Genomic DNA, 27,149 nt, shown 5'->3' with positions numbered 1-27,149 from the left:
TCAAGAACACAAAAATTGGTTTGGAATAATTGTTCTGAGTCATGCGTGAACAATTCTCCTCAGATCGTTGAACTGAATGTATTCTTCCCCATTGAAACTGAAAGCAAGTGGATTCAGGAAGTGCTGAGAGTGAACATGGCAACCGCACAGCAACTCCTGAGACTGACCGAGGAGACAATTTGTCCCATTTGTCTGGATTTCTTCACCGATCCGGTTACACTGGATTGTGGACACAACTTCTGCCGCTCCTGTATCACCCAGAGTTGGGAAAAGAAGGTGACAAACTCCTGCCCGGAATGTCGAGAGGTATTTCTGGAAAGAAACCTCAGGGTAAATCGGGCCTTAGCGAATCTGGCCGAGGAGGCTCGAAAATTAAAGCTGGGTCTGAAAGAGAAGGAAAGTAAACCTCACTGTGAGAAACATCAGGAAGACCTGAAACTGTTTTGTCAAACTGACAAGAAATTGATCTGTGTGTTTTGTGTCACTGCGGAACACAGAGAGCACCGTTTCATCCCGATTAAAGAAGGGGTTAAAATGTACAAGGTAAAGGGGGAATGTTTTAAAAGCTGTGAATTGTTTCACAGTTTCTAGGTCTGACAGTTTCATGCTGTGATATCTCCCAATTTCAGGATAAATTGAAATCTGCCTTAGATTTTCTCACAAAGAAGAAATCGGGGGCTCTACAAACAGAACTGACCCAGAAACGGAAGATTTCCGAAGTGAGGGTGAGCTCTCCCTGTGCTGATTCTCTGGGATCTGGGTTAGTTTTGTTCCCTTTATCGCGGGACATTAATGAGGTTTCACATTTCATTTGGTAGGAACAGGCGAGCAGCCTGCAGACCCACATCACATCCGAGTTCACTAAAATGCACCAGATTCTCACTGAGAAAGAGCAGCGTTAACTCAGAGATCTCAGGGAAGAAGAGGAGAGGGTTGTAGAACCAATGGAGAGAAACCTTCGAGAGATTCAGGAGAATTTAAATTCTATTGAGGAGGAACTCACAAAGTTGCGGAAACAGATGGGGCAAAAAGACGAGCTGATATTTATGAAGGTGAGGGAATATATTGCGGTTCAGTTCGGTGAAACGTCACCCGGTTACAAAAATAACTGAAATATGTTACATCAATGTTGCTCACCCGAAATGGACAGGAGGCAAATTAAATTGGGTTTTTGGTTGAATGCTTCTGATGTTGTCACGGCACAAAAACCGCTCTCACACTGTCTCCAGATTCTCAGTCATACCGAGATCCTCCTGAGAATACGCTGTGAGATTGATACAAATTTTGTAATTATCTCCATGTTCCCCAAGTTTAATTACCTCCTGGAACTCCCATTGGAATCCAGTTCTAGTTCCATGTGGAGACTGTGTGGGTGTGTCTGGTACAGTGGGAGTGTGAGAGTCACTGTGTCTGTGAACGGGACTGATGGTCAGTTCCAGTTTATTTTACCCTCTCCTCAATCTTCCTTCCAAAATGTATCACGTTACACTTCCGTGTTGTGTCTGCTCATTTCAGCAGCCTGTCTGTCTTCTCCTGAAATCTGTTACTGCCATCCTCACTGTTTGTGATTCATTTCTTTCAGGAGGCAAGTTGTCGGAAGAGAAGGTAGGACATGCTCTTTACTGAAACTGCACAGTTTGCTCAATAACTCAGTGACAGGTTACTATGGGTTTACTGTATTTCGTGGTTATTGTCGCCACTTTAAAGCGCTATTTAACTCCGTTTGTGGTTCATACTCGAGCTTTATTATATAATAAACTAAGTAGAAACCTGAAATTAAGTAGAAAGAGTAATAGAGATTTAAAAGGACAAAAAGAGGCCTTCAGCCCATTGAGTCTGTGTCAGTCAAAAACAAACACCTCCCTTTTCTCGTCCTATTTCCAAGAGTTGGCATCTTGGCAACTGGTACACCTTGGCATCACAAATGCTTGTGAAATGTTTTGAGGGTTTCTCAGTATCTTGCATCCTACTGACAGTGAAAGAACTGAAAAGAACTGAAACCAACATGCCCATTTTAAAAGATGAGAAACTTAACAAACAATCCAGGTCTTTTTCAATACCTGTATATAATTTCAGTTACATCACACTGTAAAGTTTTACTGTAAATTCTGTGTCCTACGATCTTATACTCCACAACCACCTGATGAAGGAGCAGCACTCTGAAAGCTAGTGCCTCCAAATAAACCTGTTGGACTACAACCTGGTGTTGTGGGATTTTTAACTTTGTACACCCCAGTCCAACACCAGCACTTCCAAATACTAGCGACAGTGAATTCAGATTCTCAATAAATTCTGTGTGGAAAAAAAAGATGCCTCACATCCAGGATGGGAAAAATTTCTGGCTGTAACAGCTGCTCCTTTTTTGAGGTATTTTAGGTGTTGGAGTTGATTTCCTCGAATTCCAGGAGCAGCAATTACTGTTTTATATGCTGTTGCATTGTTTTGGAACTTTGGGGAAAAAAAGTCAAAACAGCAGCAGTTTTAAAAGGGAGAAGAGCAGACATAGGAAACACATGGTAAGGACAGTGCAGGAGAAAGAAAGAGAGAGAGAACCTGCACAGTCACTGCCTTTGCTGTTTGAATTCACATATTGCTGGATATCGGAGTGCAACTGGGAAAATTAACAAGCAGTAAAATTCACAACTAATCTTGGGGGAACTGTTGAGCGAAGTTCACAGCACAGAATCAAATAAGTTAATTGTTGTTCTTAAGTGTGGCCCACAGAGAATCTGCAATAGGGAGATTATATAGAGTCATCGAGTTATAGAGATGTACAGCATGGAAACAGACCCATCAATTCAACCCATCCATGCCGACCAGATATCCCAACCCAATCTAGTCCCACCTGCCAACACCCGACCCATGTCCCTCCAAACCCTTCCTATTCATATACCCATCCAAATGCCTCTTAAATGTTGCAATTATACCAGCCTCCACCACATCCTCTAGCAGCTCATTCCATACACGTACCATCCTCTGTGTGAAAATGTTGCCCCTTAGGTCTCTTTTATTTCTTTCCCTGCTCACCCTAAACCTATGCCCTCTAGTTTGAGACTCCCCGACTACAGGGAAAATACTTTGTCTATTTATTCTATCCATGCCCCTCATAATTTTATAAACCTCTATAAGGTCACCCCTCAGCCTCCAACGCTCCAGGGAAAACAGCCCCAGCTTGTTCAGCCTCTCCCTGTAGCTCAGATCCTCCAACCCTAGCAACATCCTTGTAAATATTTTCTGAACCCTTTCAAGTTTCACAACATCTTTCCAATAGGAAGGAGTCCAGAATTGCATGCAATATTCCAACAGTGGCCTAACCAATGTCCTGTAGAGCCGCAACATGACCTCCCAACTCCTGTACTCAATACTCTGACCAATAAAAGAAAGCATACCAAACGCCTTCTTCACTATCCTGTCTACCTGTGACTCCACTTTCAAGGAGCTATGAACTTGCACTCCAAGGTCTCTTTGTTCAGCAACACTCCCTAGGACCGTACCATTAAGTGTATAAATCCAGCTAAGATTTGCTTTCCCAAAATGCAGCACCTCGCATTTATCTGAATTAAACTCTATCTGCCACTTCTCAGCCCATTGGCCCATCTGGTTCAGATCCTGTTGTAATCTGAGGTAACCCTCTTCGCTGTCCACTACACCTCCAATTTTGGTGTCATCTGCAAACTTATTAACTGTACCTCTTATACTCGTATCCAAATCAGTTATGCAAATGACAAAAAGTAGAGGACCCAGCGCCGATCCTTGTGGCACTCCACTGGTCATAGGCCTCCAGTCTGAAAAACAACCCTCCACCACCGTCCTCTGTCTTCTACCTTTGAGCCAGTTCTGTATCCAAATGGCTAGTTCTCCCTGTATTCTATGTGATCTAACTTTGCTAATCAGTCTCCCATAGGGAACCTTGTTGAATGTATTACTGAAGTCCATATAGATCACATCTACCGCTCTGCCCTCATCAATCTCCTTTGTTACTTCTTCAAAAAACTCAATCAAGTTTGTGAGACATGATTTCCCACCCACAAAGCCATGTTGACTATCCCGAATCAGTCCTTGCCTTTCCAAATACATGTACATCCTGTCTCTCAGAATTCCGTCCAACAACATGCCCATCACCGAGGTCAGGCTCACCAGTCTATAGTTCCCTGGCTTGTCTTTACCGCCCTTCATAAACAATGGCACCACGTTTGCCAACCTCCAGTCTACCCGCACCTCACCTGTGACTATTGATGATACAAATATCTCAGCAAGAGGCCCAGCAATCACTTCTCTAGGTTCCCACAGAGTTCTTGGGTACACCTGATCAGGTCCTGGGGATTTATCCACCTTTAACCATTTCAGGACATCCAACACTTCCTCCTCTGTAATCTGGACATTTTGCAAGATATCACCATCTATTTCCCTACAGTCTATATCTTCCATATCCTTTTCTAAGTAAATACTGATGCAAAATATTCATTTAGTATCTCCCCCATTTTCTGTGGCTTCACACAAAGGCCGCCTTGCTGATTTTTGAGGGGCCCTATTCTCTCCCTAGTTACCCTTTTGTCCTGAATATATTTGTAAAAACTCTTTGGATTCTCCTTAATTCTATTTGCCAAAGCTATCTCATGTCCCCGTTTTGCCCTCCTGATTTTCCTCTTAAGTGTACTCTTACTTTCTTCAGACTCTTCTAAGGATTCGCTCGATCTATCCTGTCTGTACATTACGTATGCTTCCTTCTTTTTCTTCACCAAACCCTCAATTTCTTTAGTCAGTCAGCATTCCCTATTCCTACCAGACCTCCCTTTCACCCTGACGGGAATATATGTTCTTTGAAGATATGTCTCTTGATTAAACTTAAAATATAAGCCATAACTATTAATTTAACCTGGGGCAGTGTTTGTAGAGGAATATGATGGTGTTATTTTCTGGGTCTGTAGATTGTGAAGGAGCAAAAATGGCCTTTAATAGTGTGATGTGTACTTCTTGTCAGATGTGGGAGTTTAAAGAGAGTTTAAGGGTTACTACAGATTATATCTGCCATAAATGCTGTAGGCTGCGAATCTTATCAAATCAAATGGATCTGTTGGAAAGACAGTTAGAAGCAATGAGGATTTGCAACAGCAACACTATGTGATGGATGGCAGTTATAGGAAGGGGGGAAGTCTCAGATACAGTCACATAGATGGGTTAACTCCAGGAAAGGTAAGAGGGGGAGGCAGCTGGTGCAGGAGTCTTTTGTGGACATACCCATTTCAAACAGGTATGCTGTTTTGGAAAATGTAGGGAATGATGGATTCTTAGGGGAATATAGCACAACAGCCAAGTTTCTGGTCTTGAGACTGGCTCTAATGCAATGAGGGGTATGCTGGGTTCCAAGAGATCAATTGTGTAAGGGGATTCTCTAGTCAGAGGGACAGACAGATGTTTCTGTGGCCAGCAGTGAGAAAACAGAATGGTGTGTTGCTTCCCTGGTGCCAGGATCAAGGATGTCTCAGAGAGGATGCAGAATGTTCTCACGGGGGAAAGGGGCCAGCAAGAGGTCATTATCCACATTGGAACCAATGACATAGGAAGGGAAAAGGTTGAGATTCTGAAGGGAGATTACAGAGATTTAGGCAGAAATTTAAAAAGGAGGTCCTCAAGAGTAGTAATAGCTGCATTACTCCCAGTGCTACAAGCTAGTGAGGGCAGGATTAGGAGGATAGAGCAGATTAATGCATAGAACATAGAACATTACAGCGCAGTACAGGCCCTTTGGCCCTCGATGTTGCACCACCCTGTCATTCTAATCTGAAGCCCATCCCACCTACACTATTCCATTTATGTCCATGTGCCTGTCCAATGTCAACTTAAATGCACTTAAACTTGGCGAATCTACTACTGTTGCAGGCAAAGCATTCCATACTGTTACTACTCTCTGAGTAAAGAAACTACCTTTGACATCTGTCTTATACCTATCTCCCCTCACTTTAAATTTGTGTCCCCTCATGTTTGCCGTTCCCAAACTTGGAAAAAGGCTCTCCCTGTCTACCCGATCTAACCCTCTGATTATCTTGTATGTCTCTATTAAGTCACCTCTCAACCCTCTTCTCTCTAACGAGAACAGCCTCAAGGCCCTCAGCCTTTCCTCATAAGACATTCCTTCCATACCAGGCAACATCCTAGTAAATCTCCTCTTCACCCTTTCCAAAGCTTCCACATCCTTCTTATAATGCGGTGACCAGAACTGTACACAATACTCTAAGTGTGGCCGTACCAGAGCTTTGTACAGTTGCAGCATAGCCTCCTGGTTCCGGAACTCAATCCCTCTATTAATAAAGGCCAAAACACTGTATGCCTTCTTAACAACCCTGTCAATCTGGGTGGCAACTTTCAGGGATCTGTGTACACGGACACCGAGATCTCTCTGCTCATCTGCACTCCCAAGAATCTTACCATTAACCCAGTACTTTGCATTCCGATTACTCCGTCCAAAGTGTATCACCTCTCACTTAGAGAGAACATAGAACAGTACAGCACAGAACAGGTCCTTCAGCCCACAATGTTGTGCCGACCACTGATCGTCATGTATGCACCCTCAAATTTCTGTGACCATATGCATGTCCAGTAGTCTCATAAATGTCCCCAATGACCTCGCTTCCACAACTGCTGCTGGCAATGCATTCCATGCTCTCACAACTCTCTGTGTAAAGAACCCGTCTCTGACATCCCTTCTATACTTTCCTCCAACCAGCTTAAAACTATGACCCCTCGTGTTAGTCATTTCTGCCCTGGGAAATAGTTTCTGGCTATCGACTCTATCTATGCCTCTCATTATCTTGATAATCACCTGATGAAGGAGCGTCGCTCCGAAAGCTAGTGTGCTTCCAATTAAACCAGTTGGACTATAACCTGGTGTTGTGTGATTTTTAACTTTGTACACCCCAGTCCAACACCAGCATCTCCGAATCATCTCATTATCTTGTATACCTCAATTAGGTCCCCTCTTCTCCAATGAAGAAAGTCCAAGCTCAGTCAACCTCTCCTCATAAGATAAGCCCTCCAGTCCAGGCAGCATCCTGGTAAACCTCCTCTGAACCCACTCCAAAGCATCCACATCTTTCTTATAATAGGGTGACCAGAATTGGACGCAGTATTCCAAGTGCGGTCTAACCAAAGTTTTATAGAGCTGCAACAAGATCTCACGACTCTTAAACTCAATCCTCCTGTTAATGAAAGCCAAAACACCATATGCTTTCTTAACATCTCTGTCCACTTGGGTGGCCATTTTAAGGGATCTATGTACCTGCACACCAAGATCCCTCTGTTCCTCCATACTGCCAAGAATCCTATCCTTAATCCTGTACTCAGCTTTTAAATTCGACCTTCCAAAATGCATCACCTCACATTTATCCAGGTTGAACTCCATCTGCCACCTCTTAGCCCATCTCTGCATCCTATCAATGTCCTGCTGCAGCCTACAACAGCCCTCTATACTGTCAACAACACCTCCAACCTTTGTGTCATCTGCAAACTTGCTGACCCATCCTTCAATCCCCTCATCCAAGTCATTAATAAAAATTACAAACAATAGAGGCCCAAGGGCAGAGCCCTGTGGAACACCACTCACCACAGACTTCCAGGCGGAATATTTTCCTTCTACTACCACTCGCTGTCTTCTGTTGGCCAGCCAATTCTGTATCCAGACAGCTATATTCCCCTGAATCCCATTCCTCCTGACCTTCTGAATGAGCCTATCATGGGGAACCTGGTCAAATGCCTTGCTGAAGTCCATATACACCACATCCACAGCTCGACCCTCATCAACCTTTCTAGTCACATCCTCAAAGAACTCTATAAGGTTTGTGAGGCATGACCTGCCCCTCACAAAGCTGTGTTGACTGCATTTAGTCAAGCCATGCTCTTCCAGCTGGTCATAAATCCTATTCCTCAGAATCCTTTCCAACACTTTGCAGACGACAGATGTGAGACTTACTGGTCTGTAAGTGCTGGGGATTTCCCTATTTTCTTTCTTGAAGAGAGGAATTACATTTGCCTCTCTCCAGTCCTCAGGTACGACACCAATGGAGAGCGAGGATGAAAAGATCTTCGCAAGTGGCGAAACAATTGCATTTTTCATTTCCCAAAGCAGCCAAGGACAAATCTGGTCTGGGCCTGGCGACTTGTCAATGTTAATGTTTGACAAAATTTTCAGCACATCAGCTTCCTCTATCTCTATCCATTTCAGCATGCACACCTGCTCTTCAAAGGTTTCATTCACTACAAAGTTCGTTTCTTTTGTAAAGACAGAAGCAAAAAACTCATTTAGGGCTTCCCCTACCTCCTCAGACTCCACACACAAATTCCCTGTGCTATCCCTGATCGGCCCGACTCTTTCTTTGACCATTCTTTATTCTTCACATAAGTGTAAAATGCCTTTGTGTTCTCCCTAATCCGTTCTGCCAAGCCTTTCTCATGCCCCCTCCTGGCTCTCCTCAGACCATTTTTAAGCTCCTTCCTCATCTGCCTGTAATCCTGTAGAGCTGAGCTTGACCCTAGCTTTCTCCACAATATGTAAGCTACCTTCTTCCTTTTGACGAGAAGCTCCACCGCTCTCGTCATCCAAGGCTCCTTTATCTTACCCCTTCTTGCCTGTCTCAGAGGGACATATTTATTCATCACTTGCAACAACTGTTCCTTAAACAGTCTCCACATGTCTATAGTGCCTTTACCATGGAACAATTGCTCCCAATCCATGCTTCCTAACTCATGTCTAATCGCATCATAGTTTCCTCTTCCCCAATTAAATATCCTCCCATTTTGCCGAATCCTCTCCTTCTCCATAGCTATGTAGAATGTGAGGCAGTCCACATTAAACTCCATTTGCCACCTCTCAGCCCAGCTCTGCATCCTATCTATGTCTCTCTGCAACCCACTACATCCTTCGTCACTATCCACAACTCCACCGACCTTAGCGTCGTCGTCACTATCCACAACTCCACCGACCTTCATGTCGTATGGTGGAGGAGCTGGTGTATGGAGAAGAAGTCATATTTTTGGATCATTGGAATCTTTTTTGGGGTAGAAGTGACCGGTACAAGAAGGACGGATTGCACCTAAATTGGAAGGGGACTAATGTACTGGCAGGGAAGTGTGCTAGAGCTGCTCGGAGGATTTAAACTAGGTTGGCGGGGGGGGGGGGGGGTTGGGACCCAGGGAGATAATGAGGACAGAGATCAATCTGAGACTGGTACAGTTGAGAACAGAGGCAAGTCAAACAGTCAGGGCAGGTAGGGACAAGATAGGACTAATAAATTAAACTGCATTTATTGCAATCCAAGGGGTCTAACAGGGAAGGCAGATGAACTCAGGGCATGGTTAGGAACACAGGACTGGGATATCATAGCAATTACAGAAACATGGCTCAGGGATGGGCAGGACTGGCAGCTTAATATTCCAGGATACAAATGCTACAGGAAGGATAGAAAGGGAGGCAAGAGAGGAGGGGAGGGTGGGGGGGAGGTGGCATTGTTGATAAGGGATAGCATTACAGCTGTGCTGAGAGAGGATATTCCCATAAATATATCCAGGGAGGTTATTTGGGTGGAACTGAGAAATAAGAAAGGGATGATCATCTTATTGGGATTGTATTATACACCCCTAATAGTCAGAGGGAAATTGAGAAACAAACTTGTAAGGAGATCTCAGTTATCTGTAAGAATAATAGAGTGGTTATGCTAGGGGATTTTAACTTTCCAAACATAGACTGGGACTGCCATAGTGTTAAAGGTTTAGATGGAGAGGAATTTGTTAAGTGCATACAAGACAATTTCCTGATTCAGTATGTGGATGTACCTACTAGAGAAGGTGCAAAACCTGACCTACTCTTGGGAAGTAAGGCAGGGCAGGTGACTGAGGTGTCAGTGGGGGAGCACTTTGGGGCCAGTGACCATAATTCTATTAGATTTTAAATAATGATGGAAGAGGATAGACCAGATCTAAAAGTTGAAGTTCTAAATTGGAGAAAGGCCAATTTTGACGGCATCAGGCAAGAACTTTTGAAAACTGATTGGGGGCAGATGTTCACAGGCAAAGGTATGGCTGGAAATTCTGGATAACTGGAAATGCTGGGTGACTAAAGAAATTGAGGGTTTCGTTAGCAAAAAGAAGGAAGCATATGTAAAGTATAGACAGGATAGATCAAGTGAATCCTTAGAAGAGTATAAAGGAAGTAGGAGTATACTTAAGAGGGAAATGAGGAGGGCAAAAAGGGGGCATGAGATAGCTTTGTTAATAGAATTAAAGAGAATCCAAAGAGTTTTTACAAATACATAAAGGACAAAAGGGTAACTAGGGAGAGGTTAGGACCCCTCAAAGATCAGCAAGGCGGCCTTTGTGTGGAGCCGCAAAAAATGGGAGGTATACTAAATGAATATTTTGCTTCAGTATTTACTGTGGAAAAGGATATGGAAGATGTAGACTGTAGGGAAATAGATGGTGACATCTTGAAAAATGTCCATATTACAGAGGAGGAATTGCTGGATATCTTGAAACGGGAAAAGGTGGAAAAATCCCCAGGACCTGATCAGGTGTACCCTAGTACTCTGTGGGAAGCTAGAGAAGTGATTGCCAGGCCTCTTGCTGAGATATTTGTATCATAGATAGTCACGGGTGAGGTGCTGGAAAACTGGAGGTTGGCAAACGTGGTGCCACTGTTTAAGAAGGGTGGTAAGGACAAGCCAGGGAACTATAGACCAGTGAGCCTGACGTCAGGGGTGAGCAAGTTGTTGGAGGGAATCCTGAGGGAGAGGATGTACATGTATTTGGAAAGGCAAGGACTGATTCGGGATAGTCAACATGACTTTGTGCATGGGAAATCATGTCTCACAAACTTGATTGTGTTTTTTGAGGAAGTAACAAAGAGGTTTGGGAGAAGATTTGTAGCTCAGGTGCTCGTTGTTGTGGTTCTGTTCGCTGAGCTGGGAATTTGTCTTGCAAACGTTTCGTCCCCTGTCTAGGTGACATCCTCAGTGCTTGGGAGCCTCCTGTGAAGCGCTTCTGTGATGTTTCCTTCGGCACTTATAGTGGCCTGTCTCTGCCGCTTCCGGTTGTCAGTTCCAGCTGTCCGCTGTAGTGGCTGGTATATTGGGTCCAGGTCGATGTGTTTGCTAATAGAGTCTGTGGATGAGTGCCATGCCTCTAGGAATTCCCTGGCTGTTCTCTGTTTGGCTTGCCCTATAATGGTAGTGTTGTCCCAGTCAAACTCATGTTGCTTGTCATCTAAGTGTGTGGCTACTAAGGTTGTGTCGTTTCGTGGCTAGTTGGTGTTCATGGATACGGATCGTTAGCTGTCTTCCTGTTTGTCCTATGTAGTGTTTTGTGCAATCCTTGCATGGGATTTTGTACACTACATTGGTTTTGCTCATGTTGGGTATCAGGTCCTTCGTTCTGGTGAGTTGTTGTCTGAGAGTGGCTGTTGGTTTGTGTGCTGTTATGAGTCCTAGTGGTCGCAGTAGTCTGGCTGTCAGTTCGGAAATGCTCCTGATGTATGGTAGTGTGGCTAGTCCTTTGGGTTGCGACATGTCCTTGTTCCGTTGTCTTTCCCTTCGGCATCTGTTGATGAAATTACGAGGGTATCCGTTTTTGGCGAATACCTTGTATAGGTGTTCTTCTTCCTCTTTTTGCAGTTCTGGTGTGCTGCAGTGTGTTGTGGCCCTTTTGAATAGTGTCTTGATGCAACTTCGTTTGTGTGTGTTGGGGTGGTTGCTTTCATAGTTTAGGACTTGGTCTGTGTGTGTGGCTTTCCTGTAAACTTTTGTGGTGAATTCTCCGTTCGGTGTTCTCTGTACCATCACATCTAGGAATGGGAGTTGGTTGTTCTTTTCTTCCTCTCTCGTGAATCGGATTCCTGTGAGTGTGGCATTGATGATCTGGTGTGTGTTCTCTATTTCTGTGTTTTTAATTATTACAAAGGTGTTGTCAACATATCTGACCCAGAGTTTAGGTTGAATTTGCGGTAAGACTGAAAATGTGTTGCTGGAAAAGCGCAGCAGGTCAGGCAGCATCCAGGGAACAGGAGAATCGACGTTTCGGGCATAAGCCATCCTTCAGGATTCCTGAAGAAGGGCTTATGCCCGAAACGTCGATTCTCCTGTTCCCTGGATGCTGCCTGACCTGCTGCGCTTTTCCAGCAACACATTTTCAGCTCTGATCTCCAGCATTTGCAGACCTCACTTTCTACTTTGCGGTAAAACTGTTTGTTCTAACTTTTGCATTACTGCTTCTGCAATGAGTCCAGAGATCGGTGAGCCCATGGGTGTTCCGTTGATTTGTTCGTATATCTGGTTGTTGAATGTGAAGTGTGTTGTGAGGCACAGTCCAGTAGTTTAAGTATGCTGTCTTTGTTGATAGGTTCAACGTCCTGTTGTCAGTTATGTCTGTCCAGCAGGTTGGCTATTGTTTCTCTGGCTAGGGTTTTGTCGATAGAGGTGAACAGTGCTGTTACATCGAATGAGACCATAGTTTCTTCCTTGTCTATGTGTATATTTCTGATGATGTCCAAGAATTCCTGTGTTGATTGTATAGATTGTCTGGATCCGCTGATCAGGTGTTTCAGTTTCTGCTGAAGTTCTTTAGCTAGTTTGTGTGATGGTGTCCCTGGTAGTGATACTATGGTCTGAGTGGGATGTCTGGTTTGTGCACTTTGGGTAGTCCATAGAATCTGGGGGTGTTGTTGCTTTCAGGTTTCATTCTCTGTAGGTCAAATCTGGTTATCTGTCCATTTTTTTGTAGATTCCTCAGTGTGTTGTTTATCCTATTGGTGAGCAGTGGGGTGGGGTCAAACTCCCTCTTTTGGTAGGTGTTGGTATCTGCAAGTAGTTGTTGTGCTTTTTGGATAAACTCTGCTTTGTCCAGGATGACCGTCATTCTGCCTTTGTCTGCTGGTAGTATGATTATGTTCTTATCGTTTCTTAGTGATTTTAGTGCTTCCCTCTCCTTGGTGTTATGTGTTTGTCTTTTTCTTGTTATCAGAGGTACGATACTTTGTCTCACTGTTTGTTGTGTCTCTTCCGTCAGTCCATTGTTCCTGAGTGTCAAGACAGCAGACTTCCTAGCAGCACTAGAATGCACACTCAGGAACAATGGACTGACGGAAGAGACACAACAAACAGTGAGACAAAGTATCGTACCTCTGATAACAAGAGAGGAAGAACCTTGTAGAGGCTTACAAAATTATGAGGGGCATGGATAGGGTAAATAGGCAAAGTCTTTTCCCTGGGGTTGGGGAGTCCAGAACTAGAGGGCATAGATTTAGGGTGAGAGGGGAAAGATTGCTGGTATTAGGTATTTTCACTTTAAAAACATTCAAAAAGGAAGCCTCAGCTACTTCACTGGATTTTGGGTGGTTAATAGTGAGGAGGATAGCTTAGGATTACAGGAGAATATAGACAGGCTGGTCAGATTGTCTGATTCAGTGGCGAATGGCATTCCATCTGAGTAAATGTGAGATGTTGCAGTGGTACAGGATAAACAAGGCAAATGAATGTATGTGGAAAGATAGGACCCTGGGAAGCACACAGGATCAATGGGATCTTGGTGTGCATATGTCCCTTAAAGTAGAGAGATAGGTAGGCAAAGTGTTTAAAAATGCATATGATGTAATTACATTTATTTGTCAAGGCACAAGGTTTAAGAACAGGATAGTGATACTGGAACTGTATAAAGTGTTGGTTCAGCCACAGCGAGCATGTTGTATGCAGTTCTAGCATCCACATTACAGAAGGGATGTGATTGCACTGAAGAGGGTGCAAAGGAGATTTACCAGGATTTTTGCTTGGCTGGAGAGTTTCAGTTATGAAGAGAGATTCAACTTATTTTCCTTGCAGCAGAGGAGACTGAATGTGGACATGATTATGATGTACATGATAATGATATGCATAGACAAATGTAGACAAGAACGTTTCCCCTTGATGGAGGGATTGATAACCAGTGGTGTAGATTTAAGGTGAGAGGAGGCAGAGTAGGCTATGAGGGGATAGAGTCATAGAGGTGTACAGCATGGAAACAGATCCTTCGGTCCAACCCGTCCATGCTGACCAGATATCCCAACCCAAACTAGTCCCACCTGCCAGCACCCGGCCCATATCCTTCCAAACCCTTCCTATTCATATACCCATCCAAATGCCTCTTAAATGTTGCAATTGTACCGGCCTCCACCACATCCTCTGGCAGCTCATTCCATACATGTACCACCCTCTGCGTGAAAACGTTGCCCCTTAGGTCTCTTTTATATCTTTCCACTCTCACCCTAAGTCTATGCCCTCTAGCTCTGGACTCCCCGACCACAGGGAAAAGACTTTGTTTATTTACCCTATCCATGCCCCTCATAATTTTGTAAACCTCTATAAGGTCACTCCTCAGCCTCCGATGCTCCAGAGAAAACAGCCCCAGTCTGTTCAGCCTCTCCCTATAGCTCAGATCCTCCAACCGTGTTAACATCCTTGTAAATCTTTTCTGAACCCTTTAAAGTTTCACAACATCTTTCCAATAGGAAGGAGTCCAGAATTGCATGCAACATTCCAACAGTGGCCTAACCAATGTCCTGTACAGCTGCAACATGACCTCCCAACTACTGTACTCAATACTCTGACCAATAAAGGAAAGCATACCAAACGCCTTCTTCACTATCTTATCTACCCTGCGACTCCACATTCAAGGAGCTATGAACCTGCACTCCAAGGTGTCTTTGTTCAGCAACACTCCCTAGGACCTTACCATTAAGTCCTGCTAAGATTTGCTTTCCCAAAATGCAGCACCTCGCATTTGCCACTCCATCTGCCACTTAAACTGGACTGAAGTTGAGAGGGTGGAGAGTGTCAGGTTCCTTGGAGTGATGATAACAGATTTGGCATGTCTATAGTTGCCCTCAACAATTTCTACAGATGCGCCATTGAAAGCATTCTGTCAGGGTGCATAAAGGACTGGTATGGCAACTGCTCTGTACTGGATTGTAAGAAGCTACAGGATGTAGTGTGCACAGCCCAGACCATCACAAAAGCCAATCCTCCATCCATCCATGTATTCCATTTACATGGCTCACTGCCACAGTAAGGCTGCCAACATCATCAAAGACATGTTAAACTCCAGTAATGATCTCCTACAACCTCTTCCATCAGGCAGAAGATAAAGAAGCCTGAACACATGCACCATACAGATTGACGACAGGCCATTAAGCCTAATGAGTCCACACTATCCCAATGAAGGACATCCCACCCCCATCTCATTAACCCCACCTAGCCTGAATACCCCTGGACATAATGGGCAATTTAACATGACCAATCCACCTAACCCGCACATTTTTGGACTGTGGGAGGGAACCAGTGCACCCGAAAGAAACCCGCACAGACATGCAGAGAAAGTGCAAATTCCACACAGATAGTCACCCAAGACTGGAATTGAACACAGGTTCCTGGCATTGTGAGATAGCACTGCTAACCACTGAGCCACCATGCCATCCCATTCCCAAATATCTAGGATTCCATCCTTATGCAGTGTTGTTCTCCAGAGTTCTGCTGAAGAAGAGTTTGTGCACAGTTTTTGATCCTTAAGGTCATTGATGTTGCACAGTTGATGATTGTTTTGATTCTTTCATCCAAAATGTTGATTACACTTTGGAGTGCTTGAGTCTGCAATTTGCTTCCTTATCAGAAATAAGTCCTCTGTTCTTTGTTATATTTGGCCTGAACTGTCTGTTTGAAGTACTACAGTGGCAGAAAGAACATTTGAGGACTCATCTACTGAGGTTTGAAACAAGAAAGGAGAGATTACCCTGTTGCGAGTTTTCTATAGGCCTCCAAATCGTTCCAGAGATATAGAGGAAAAGATAGCAAAGATGATTCTTGATAGGAGCGAGAGTAACATGGTAGTTGTCAAGTGGTCGTTAACTTTCCACATTTTGACTGGAAATACTGCAGTTCAAGTACTTTAGATAGATCAGTTTTTGTTCAATACGTGCAGGAGGTTTTCCTGACATGTATGTAGAGAGGTCAAAAAGGGGCGAGGCCACATTGGATTTGATACTGGTTAATGAACCCGGCCAGATGTTAGATTTACAGGTAGGTGAGCACTTCATTGATAGTGATCATATTTCGATTATGTTTACTTTAGTGATGGAAATGGATAAGTATATACTGCAAGGCAAGAGTTATAGCTGGGAGAAAGGCAGTTATGATGTGATTAGGCAAGATTTAGGATGCATAGGATGGGGAAGAAAACTGCAGGGAATGGGCACAATTGAAATGTGGAGCTTATTCAAGGAACAGCTACTGCATGTACTTGATAAGTATGTACCTGTCAGGCAGGGAGGAAGTGGTTGAGTGAGGGAGCTGTAGTTTACTAAAGAAGTTGAATCTCATTTCAAGAGGAAGAAGGTGGCTTATGTTTGGATGAGATGCAAAGTCTCAGTTAGGGCACTTGAGAGTTACAAGCTAGCCAGGAAAGATGTTAAAAGAGAACTAGGAAGAGCCAGGAAGGGACATGTGAAGTTGTTCACAGATAGGATCAAGGAAAACCCTAAAGCTTTCTATAGGTAAATCAGGATTCTCTGGGAAACCAGCGAACAGATTGCTGAGACTTTGGCTATGATCTTAGTGCCATCATTGTCAACAAGAGCAGTGACAAAAGACTGGAGGATAGCAAATGTTGTCCCCTTATTCAAGAAGGGGAGTGGAGACAACTCTGGCAATTATAGACCCGTTAGCCTTATTTCAGTTGTGGGTAAAGTGTTGGAAAAGGTTATAAAGATAGGATTTATAATCATCTAGAAAGGAATAAGTTGATTAGGGACAATCAACATGGTTTTGCAAAGGGTAGGTAGTGCCTCACAAACCTTTTTAAGCTCTTTGAAAAGGTGACCAAACAGATGGATAAGGGCAAAACAGTTGATGTGGTGAATATGGATTTCAATAAGGCATTTGATAAGCTTCCCCACAGTAGGCTATTGCACAAAATACAGCGGCATGGGATTAAGGGTGATTTAGCAGTTTGGATCTGAAATTGGCTAGCTGAAAGAAAACAGAAGGTGGTAGTTGATGGGAAAAGCTAATCTTGGAATTCAGTTATTAGTGGTATACTGCAAAGATCTGTTTTGGGTCCACTGCTGTTTGTCATTTTTGTCAATGACCTGGATGAGGGCATAAATGGATGGGATAGTAAATTTGCAGATGCCACTTAGGATGATGGAGTTGTGGATAGTGCCAAAGGATGTTGCAGGTTACAGAGGGACATAGGTAAGTTGCAGAGCTGGGCTGAGAGGTGGCAAATTGAGTTTAATGTGAAAAATTGTGAGGTGATTCACTTTGGAAGGAGCAACAGGAATAAAGAGTACTGGACTAATGGTAAGATGCTTGGCAGTGTGGATGAGCAGAGAGATGTCGATATCCATATGCGTAGATCCCTGAAAGTTGTCACCTTGATTGATAAGGTAGTTAAGAAGGCATACAGTGTGTTAGCGTTTATTGATAGAGGGATTGAGTTTCAGAGCCATGACGTCATGTTGCAGCTGTACAAACCTCTGGTACAGCCGCACTTGGAGTATTGTGTACCCTTCTGGTCACCGCATTATAGGAAAGATGTGGAAGCTTTGGAAAGGGTTCAGAGGTGATTTACCAGGATGATGCCTGGTATGGAGGCAAGGTCTTCTTAAGAAAGGCTTAGGGACTTGAGGCTGTTTTCATTAGAGAGAAGAAGGTTGAGAGGTGACTTAACTGAGACATACAAAATAATCAGAGGGTGGGTAATGAGAGCCTATTTCCTCAGATGGTGGTAGCTAGCACAAGGGAATAAAGCTTTAAATTGAGGGGTAATAATTATAAGATAGATGTCAAAGGTAGCTTCTTTACTCAGAGCGTAGTAGGAGTGTGGAATGGCCTGCCTGCAACAGTAGTAGACTCATCAAATTTAATGGCATTTAAATGGTCATTGGATGAAAATGGAATAGTGTATGATAGATAGGCTTCAGATGGCTCCACAGGTCAGCACAACATTGAGGGTCGAAGGGCCTGTACTGCATTATAATATTCTATGTTCTAAGCTTGATACCATCCAGAACAAAGCAGTCCAACGTCCACAAAAAAATTCAATGCCTCCATCACTAATGCTCAGCAGTATTACTGTGTACTATTAACAAGATGCACTGCAGAAATTCTTCAAAGATCCAGAGACACCACCTTGCAAACTAATGACCACTTCCACCTCAAAGTATAAGGGCAATAAATATCATTGCATGCAGGTTCCCCGACAAGCTACTCATCATCCTTACTTGGAAATACTTTTCCGTTCCTTCACTGTTGCTGAGTCAAAATCCTGGACTATTCTCACAAAATGAACTGTGGTCCATCTACAGTACATGGCCTGCAGCGGTTTCAAGAAAGCAGGTCACCAACACCTTCTCAGAGGCAACTGATGACAGGTAATAATTACTGGTCCAACCAAGGGATGTCCATGTCTCATGAGTAAATTGCAATATATAAAAAAGACTCTCTCTGTAAGGACCGTGGCCAACTGAGCAAGTCATACTTTCAAGAGCATATGAGGTGTACGTTTTTCTACTACGTCTCACATTGCATGTTAACCAATACGACAGGACAGTTCTATACTTACACTGCACCTTTACTGCAATATGAAGAATCAAGTCACTTTCACAGCAGAACTAGAAAGCAAGAAGTGATACTGAGTTTTTAATACAGATGACTGGTGTAGGTTTTAGAGCATTTTAAAGGAGAAACGTAAAATGAAGGGGCCCAGGGAAGGAATTCCAGAGCTGAGGGACTCGACAACTGTTAAGTGCAAACTCCAATGAATGGACAGACTGAAATCAGAGATGGTCACGTGGCTGAAAGTAAAGGAGCAAGATCTCTTCGGGTTGTGAGACCCGTGTATTATGCAGTTGGTCTTGAGGCTTTTAGGTGTTTTCAGAGTTTGTCCTACAACTCTGTTTGTGTTATAGCAAGAACATACGCTGAACTTTTATCATCTGTGGTATAAGATGTCTCGGTAATTTATCTGTTATCGGGAGATGGCTTTTTAGCTTTACATAGTGCGGTTTTCCACCTGTACTGTTGCATTTCTGAGTTGTGTTTTGTTTCGTCATGGGTTTTGGACTTAATTTTCTCCAATATTTGCTGAAAGACAAAAAATGCTGAAAGCTTGATGATATAACTAATTTGTAACATAACAAAGTGCAATTTGTTAACACTAATTGTCTGATATTTGCAGAATTAGCGATAACAATTGGATATCACCAGCAGATGGCGCCCTGTCCATTGGAAAATTTAATGGCCCTTCACAGTACACAGTTTGGAGAGAAATGATGGATGACATTAACCCGGGTAAAACACATTCTAATATTTCCGATCGTAAATCCAGCTGACACTTGTGTCACAATATTATCGGGAAAATATATTGTCACTTGAGAGCTTGCGTTAACAAACAGCTAGTGTGCTGGATGGAATTAGACAGTTTAGTCAACAGAAAGAGCTGCAGATACTGTCTCCTCTGATGAAGAGGTGCTCGTGTTGGACTGGGGTGGGCAAAGTTAAACATGTTTAACTCTTGTCTACTTTGGACACTGGAGGCTGTGACGATCCTCTTGAAGTGTTCAAGGTTCAAAACAGAGATTAACATATGTTTAACATGATCGCAAATTCTATAACAAGGTAGTGATTTTTAACCTGATTTGGAGATGCCGGTGTGAGACTGGGGTGTACAAAGTTAAAAATCACACAACACCAGGTTATAGTCCAACAGGTTTAATTGGAAGCACACTAGCTTTCGGAGCGACGCTCCTTCATCAGGTGATTGTGGAGGGCTCGATCGTAACACAGAATTTATAGCAAAAATTTGCAGTGTGATGTAACTGAAATTATACATTGAAGAATTGATTGTCTGTTAAGCCTTTCATCTGTTAGAATACAGTGATAGTTTCACTTCTTTCATGTGTAAATCACAAAACATTTTTTAAAAAAAGTTGCATTCTCGGTTTAGCTGTTAACAATGGTGATAGTTAGACAATATGTTGAAGGTGTTAGCCCCCTGTGTTCTCTGTCTATGACCTGATGTTTAGACTGATTCCAATCTAAAAAGTGAGATAACAGAGTTTTACATAAATTCATGCAGTTTCTGAGCTCAGAGTTCTGCATGAATATATGTGGTTTTTGAGCAAAGTGCAATGTAACTCTGAAAGTACCAAAAAAATTCACCACACAAAATATATGTGTGCATGTGGGCACACAGAACAGCCATGGGGATCAAATTTGCACCCCAATATGCCAACATTTTTATGCACAGGTTCGAACAAGATTTCTTCTCTATGCAGGATCTCCAACCGACATTGTACACCAGGTACATTGATGACATTTTCTTCCTCTGGACCCATTGCGTGGAGTCACTGATAAAACTACACAGTGACATCAATAAGTTTCATCCCACCATCAAACTCACCATGGACTACTCTTGATTGTCTGTCTCATTCTTGGACACGTGCGTCTCCATCAAGGACGGACACCTCAGCACCACACTCTACCGCAAACCCACAGACAACCTCACAATGCTACACTTCTCCAGCTTCCACCCAAAACATATTAAAACAGCCATTCCCCATGGACAAGCCCTACGCGTACACTGGATCTGCTCAGATGAGGAGGAACGTGACGGACACCTGGAAGTACTCAAAGATGCCCTCACAAGAACGGGGTACGATGTTCAACTCATCAACCGCCAGTTCCAACGTGCCACAGCAAGGAACCGTAATGACCTCCTCAGGAGACAGACATGGGCTGCAACCGACAGAGTACCCTTCGTTGTTCAGTACTTCCCAGGGGCTGAAAAATTATGCCATGTTCTTCGTGACCTGCAACACATTATCAATGAGGATGAGCACCTCACCAAGACCTTCCCCACACCTCCACTGCTTGCCTTTAAACAACCGCCAAACCTCAAACAGATCATTGTTCGTAGCAAACTGCCCGGCACTCAGGACAACTCCATACAACCCTGTCACGGTGGACGCTGCAAAACGTGTCAGATTGTGGACATAGATACCACTATTACGCATGGGAACACCTCCCACCGTGTACATGGCAGGTACTCATGTGACTCAGCCAACATTGTCTATCTTATACGTTACAGGCAGGGATGCCCAGAGGCATGGTACATTGGGGAAACCGAGCAAAGGCTATGACAACGGATGAATGGGTACAACAATCAACAGACAGGAGGATTCCCTCCCAGTTATGGAACACTTCAGTGGTCCAGGACATTCAGCCTCAGACCTTCGGGTGACCATCCTCCAAGGTGGACTTCGGGGCAGGCAGCAGAGGAAAGTGGCCAAGCAGAGGCTGATAGCTAAGTTCGGTACCCATAGGGAGGGCCTCAACCGGGACCGTGGGTTCATGTCACATTACAGGTGATCACCATTGCACTACACACACACACACACACACACACACAGATATTCCTACACACACACACTCTCACATACACACGGACACAGATACACATAGACGCGCACACAGACACCCACACACACCCTTATAGACACACTGACTCCCACACATGCACCCCCTCACAGACCTAAGACACTCTGTACTCACTATACACACACACACACTTTCTCACACTCACAACCCCCACCCCAGACAGACAGACACACACACAGAGACAAAGACCTACATGCACACATATATTTTGTGTGGTGAATTTTTTTGGTACTTTCAGAGTTACATTGCACTTTGCTCAAAAACCACATATATTCATGCAGAACTCTGAGCTCAGAAACTGCATGAATTTATGTAAAACTCTGTTATCTCACTTTTTAGATTGGAATCAGTCTAAACATCAGGTCATAGACAGAGAACACAGGGGGCTAACACCTTCAACATATTGTCTAGCTATCACCATTGTTAACAGCTAACCCGAGAATGCAACTTTTTTTAAAAAAAGGGTTTTGTGATTTACACATGAAAGAAGTGAAACTATCACTGTTTTCTAACAGATGAAAGGCTTAACAGACAATCAATTCTTCAATGTATAATTTCAGTTACATCACACTGCAAATTTTTGCTATAAATTCTGTGTTACGATCGAGCCCTCCACAATCACCTGATGAAGGAGCGTTGCTCCGAAAGCTAGTGTGCTTCCAATAAAACCTGTTGGACTATAAACTGGTGTTGTGTGATTTTTAAATATTTAACCTTGGTTTTATGGAGCTTCAGCAAAACCTCATAGCTCTTAACTGAATCCCTCTGTTAATGAAAGCCAAAACACCATATGCCTTCGTAACAATGCCATCAACTTGGGTGGCAACTTTGACAGATCTATGTACATGGACCCCAAGATCCCATTGTTCTTCCACACTGCCAAGAATCCTGTCTTTAACCCTGTATTCAGCATTCAAATTCGACCTTCCAAAAGGTCACTTTGCATTTATACAGGTTGAACTCCATTTGCCACTTCTCAACTCTGCATCTTGTTAATGTTTTCTTCTAGCCTGCAACAGCCCTCATCTCTACAACACCACTGACCTTTGTTTCAGCAGCAAACTTACTAACCCACCCTTCCACTTCTTCATCCAAGTTATTTATAGAAACTACAAAGAGCAGAGGCCCACAAACAGATCCCCGCAGGACACCACTAGTCACCAACCTCCAGGTGGAACACTTTCCATCTACTACCACTCACTGTCTTCTTTCAGCCAGCCAATTCTGTATCCAGACAACTAAATTTCCCTGTATCTCATACTTGCTAAATTTCTGAATGAGCCTACCTTGGGGCACCTTATCAAATGCCTTAATGAAATCCATATCTACCACATTTGCTGCTCGACATTCATCAACTTGTCTCATCACATCCTCAAAGAGCTCAATAAGGTTTGTGAGGCATGACCGGCCCCTCAGAAAACCATGCTGACTATTTTAATCAAACTATGCTTTTCCAAATAGTCATAAATCCTATCTCTCTGAATCCTTTCCAGTACCTTGCTTAACACAGACGTAAGATTGACTGGTCTGTGATTCCCAGGGATTTCCCTATTCCCTTCCTTGAACAGAGGAGCAACATTTGCCTCCCTAAAATTATCTGGTACAACTCCCATTGAGAGTGAGGATGCAAAAATCATCATCAGAGATGCCGCAATCTCATTCTTTGCTTCCATGGTGACCTTGGATATATCTGGTCCAGCCCTGGGGATTTATATACTTGAAGCTGCACAGAATTTCTAGCATAACCACTTTCTTAATGTCAAGCTGTTCAAGCCTATTAACCTAGTCCACAGTGATCGTACTGTCAACAGGGTCCATCTCTCTAGTGAATACTGAAACAAAAACCCATTTAGAGCCTCCTTTACCTCTTCAGACTCCAGACACAAGTTCCCTCCACTATCTCTGATCAGTCCTACTCTCTCTCTGATCAATGTTTTATTCCTCACGTAAGTGTAGAGTGATTTTGAGTTTTCCTTTATCCTTCCCACTAAGGCTTTCCAATGCTCCTCCTAGCTCTCCTCAGTCCAGTTGTGAGTTTTTTCCTAGCTACCCTGTAATCCTCTAAAGTTGTGCTAGACCCTTGCTTCCTCAACCTTAAGTAAGCTTCCTTCTTTCTCTTGATGAGAAACTCGTTTCTTGTCATCCAAGGCTCCTCCACCTTATCATTCCTTACCTGTCTCCTCTGTGTTTGGAATTTTCTCTCAACTTATTTTATTCTTCAATGTGCATCAATGTTCTTGAGGCTCTAGATTACTACAGTGCACCAAAAGAAACATATAACCATGATCAAATAGCAGAGCAGACCTGGTGGGCCAAAAGGCCTAATTCTGCTCCTATATCTTACAGTTTTATGGTCTCACGTGATTAATTCTGAAGACCATACCCATCTGCACCATCTACTATTTGAACCACACCAGCCAGATTTAACCCAGTCCGGGAGCTCCACAATAGTCTTAATGTGGGATGTGGGTATCAATTAGACAGCCAGGATTTGCTTCCCATCACTAGCTGCTGGTGGGAAGGGGAAGTATCATGTTTCCTTAAAATGATTCAACAGACACAATATGCTGAATGGCATCTGTACAAGATGATTCTAATCTCCCCCTCCAATCCCACTCCATCCACTTCTCTGCTCTTCCAACATCACTCTCTCCCATTCCCCAATCTTCTTGTCCCTTCCCCTGCTCTTCTTCCCCCTCTCTACTCTTCTTGCACCTTCCCTCCCCCATTCAACCTCCCAACTTTTCCTACCCACCCTCACCTCCAGCACTCTACCTCATTCCTCCCCTTTCTTCCAAGCCTCTCCCTTTCCTCATATGTTTCCTCTGCCTGACTCTTTTCATCCATTCTTTTCTCATACCATCCCTACTCACACTTACAACCTCTCCCACATCTTTCCATCATTTCATTTCTCCTCAACTCCTTCCTGCTCTGCCTTTCCCAATCTTCCTACCTCACTCCTTCCCCTCACATTGCTATTAATTTTCCTCCCTTCACCCACTCTTCCTTCCCCTACCACTCCACCACTTCTACCTTCCATAAGTTTACAATCCCTCACAGTGCTCTAGTCCCCACATTTGCATCTGCTCCCCCATTCTTCCAGATACCTCCCCCATTCTTTCACCCTCGTCTCTTTCTTCCTCTCCAACACTCGTTCTTGCCCCTTCCTTCTTCCACTCATCCTATAACATGTGGGCGGCACGGTGGCACAGTGGTTAGCACTGCTGCCTCACAGCGCCAGGGACCCGGGCTCAATTCTTGTCTTGGGCAACTGTCTGTGTGGAGTTTGCACATTCTCCTTATGTCTGCGTGGGTTTCCTCCGGGTGCTCCAGTTTCCTCCCACAGTCCAAAGGTGTGAAGGGTTAGGTGAATTGGACATGCTAAATTGCCCAAAGTGTTAGCTGCAGGGGTAAATGTAGGGGAATGGGTTTGGGTGGCTGCTCTTCGGAGGGTCAGTGTGGACTTGTTGGGCCGAAGGGGCCATTTCCACACTGTAGGGAATCTAATCTAAACATCCCATCTAGCTCTGCTCCCTCACTTCCACTCATTCACTATTCCCTCACCCACTCCCTAAACACTTCTGAACTTTTTTCACACCTCCCCCCCCCCCCTCTGTACTCCCACCCCACACACTTCCGCCTTCCACCCCCCTCCCCACTGTTCCTTCCAACTTCCCCATTCTTCCTTGCCCCATCCCACTCTTCCTTCTCCATCCTCCCCCCATTCTTCCTACACATTTCCTCCATTATTCCATCGCTCTCCCTCTCTCTCTCTCTCTCTCTCTCTGACAGTCATATTTGATCTCTCCCCCAGCTCCAGCCTCTCTGATTCTGGATCCGAACATAGCGCATCCCCGGCTCATCCTGTCTGAGGACCGGACCAGTGTGAGACTCGGAGACAAACGGCAGCCGCTCACTGACTCCCCGGAGAGATTTGATCCCTGGCTCGGTGTCCTGGGATCAGAGGGATTCACATCAGGGAGACATTACTGGGAAGTGGAGGTGGGGGAGAAGACCTGGTGGAGTCTGGGAGTGGCCCGAGAGTCCGTGGAGAGGAAAGTAGGAATTGACCTCAACCCGAAGACCGGATTCTGGATTGTGGGGCTGTATCCTGGAACTGGTTATTTAGCCGCCACCTCCCCCTCACTGACCCCCCTCTCCCCGAGTGTGAATCCCCGGAAGATCGGGGTTTTCCTGGACTATGAGGGTGGACAGGTGTCATTTTACAATGCGGACACCATGTCCCATCTCCACACTTTCACCCACACTTTCACTGAGAAGATCTTTCCCTTCTTCAGTCCAGGGCGGAATGACGACGGGAAAAACTCCGCCCCGCTGACAATCTGCGGGATTAAAGGGCACTGACAGATCCATCCCATAATTTCACCCCGTCCCCCTGCCTCCTGCCAGCTGTAAACTGATGGGGGTCGGTCTCAGTCTGAGGGAAAGAAGGAGGGGGAGAGAAGAAACAAATAGAAGCTCAATTGTAGAGAGGGACTGACTGGGTAGAGTGAGCTGTGAGCTGCAGGAACCCGGGAACCTTCCTGCCTGTAATGTTGCTCCACAGGCGGGAGGTGGCGCTACATGACGGTGTTGGAGATGAATCAGTCAGTGGGCTCAGACTGGGCTCAGGGGTCTTTCCAGGGGGGGACACCAGATCATGTCACTGCAAGACAGAGAGAGACAGTGAGATCCAGGAAGAGTTGAGGAAGTGAAGGCAACGAACACAAGAATTCCTTGAGTCACTGTCATTCCCACCTTCACGGTGATGAGGTGGTCTTGGTTTCCAGTGGACGGAGGTGCGAAGCTTTAACGTTTGAACGAGTGAGTAAATTTGGATCATTTTGCTGACTTTCACACTACTCCCGATATACAGCAATGTAGGTGACTCTTAATGCCGGCTGGGCATTCAATTCTACTTTTCCGAGCAACACTAACACTGACATCTCATCAATGAATTTATCAAAGAAGACTGGAGTGGAGACCCGTTGTTGTTGTGATCCACGTCACTCTTCAGATTGGACTAGGGTAGTGAGCAAATGCCATTCCCATGTTGCCTGGCCCACTGAATGCTTTCATCATTTTCTGTTGATATTAATCGTTCATTGTTTTGATTCCTGTAATTATGATAGTACTGTCAGATTGTTAAACTTAAGGTTATCAACATATTGCAATAATCTAAGTGATTCTATGGTGCTGATCATTGAACTGGATCTGCTCAGGTTTGTAAATATTAATGAGAACGTCACGTTTAAGTGGGTACACTAATAAAATTGATGGTAAGGCAACTTATGTGTTTACGGGATTCCCTTGCTGGCGTATCTGCAGTTAGGTTGACTGAGTGAACCCCTTTAAGAAGGGATATGTCGAAGTAAACTCTGCACCATCAGGAAAAACAGGAGTGAGACACAGCCCTACAGTTCAAGGAATTCGGAGGCAGTTAGGGAACTCACGGCAGAGTAGAAGAGGTGCATTTTAGGTTTGCTTTATTGGTACATCGTTTGGGAATATTGTTGATAATTTGTGTTGAATGTGCTATATGAATTGCTTTGTGTATGTATACCATTCATGTATAATGTTGAACCACATGGGAGACACAGTTCACTTGAATGTAAGTGCAGTAAATTATTTATTGGTCCCTGG

General features: G+C 44.1%; 1 pseudogene across 1 annotated transcript; it reads left to right on the top strand.

Annotated features, from left to right (window-relative positions):
* On the top strand, positions 1 to 27,149 carry LOC148140095 (zinc-binding protein A33-like; annotated as a pseudogene). The gene is made up of 5 exons (XR_015753042.1): positions 1 to 543; positions 819 to 1,052; positions 1,583 to 1,605; positions 19,246 to 19,358; positions 25,321 to 27,149. The product of XR_015753042.1 is annotated as a zinc-binding protein A33-like (transcript).

The sequence above is a fragment of the Chiloscyllium plagiosum genome, unplaced genomic scaffold (assembly GCF_037043375.1).
Source record: "Chiloscyllium plagiosum isolate Xiang-an unplaced genomic scaffold, Cpla_swu_hap1 HiC_scaffold_35, whole genome shotgun sequence".
In the NCBI taxonomy this organism is placed as follows: domain Eukaryota; kingdom Metazoa; phylum Chordata; class Chondrichthyes; order Orectolobiformes; family Hemiscylliidae; genus Chiloscyllium; species Chiloscyllium plagiosum.
Note: the sequence above shows the minus strand (reverse complement) of the source record. Positions and strands in the feature narration are given on the sequence as shown.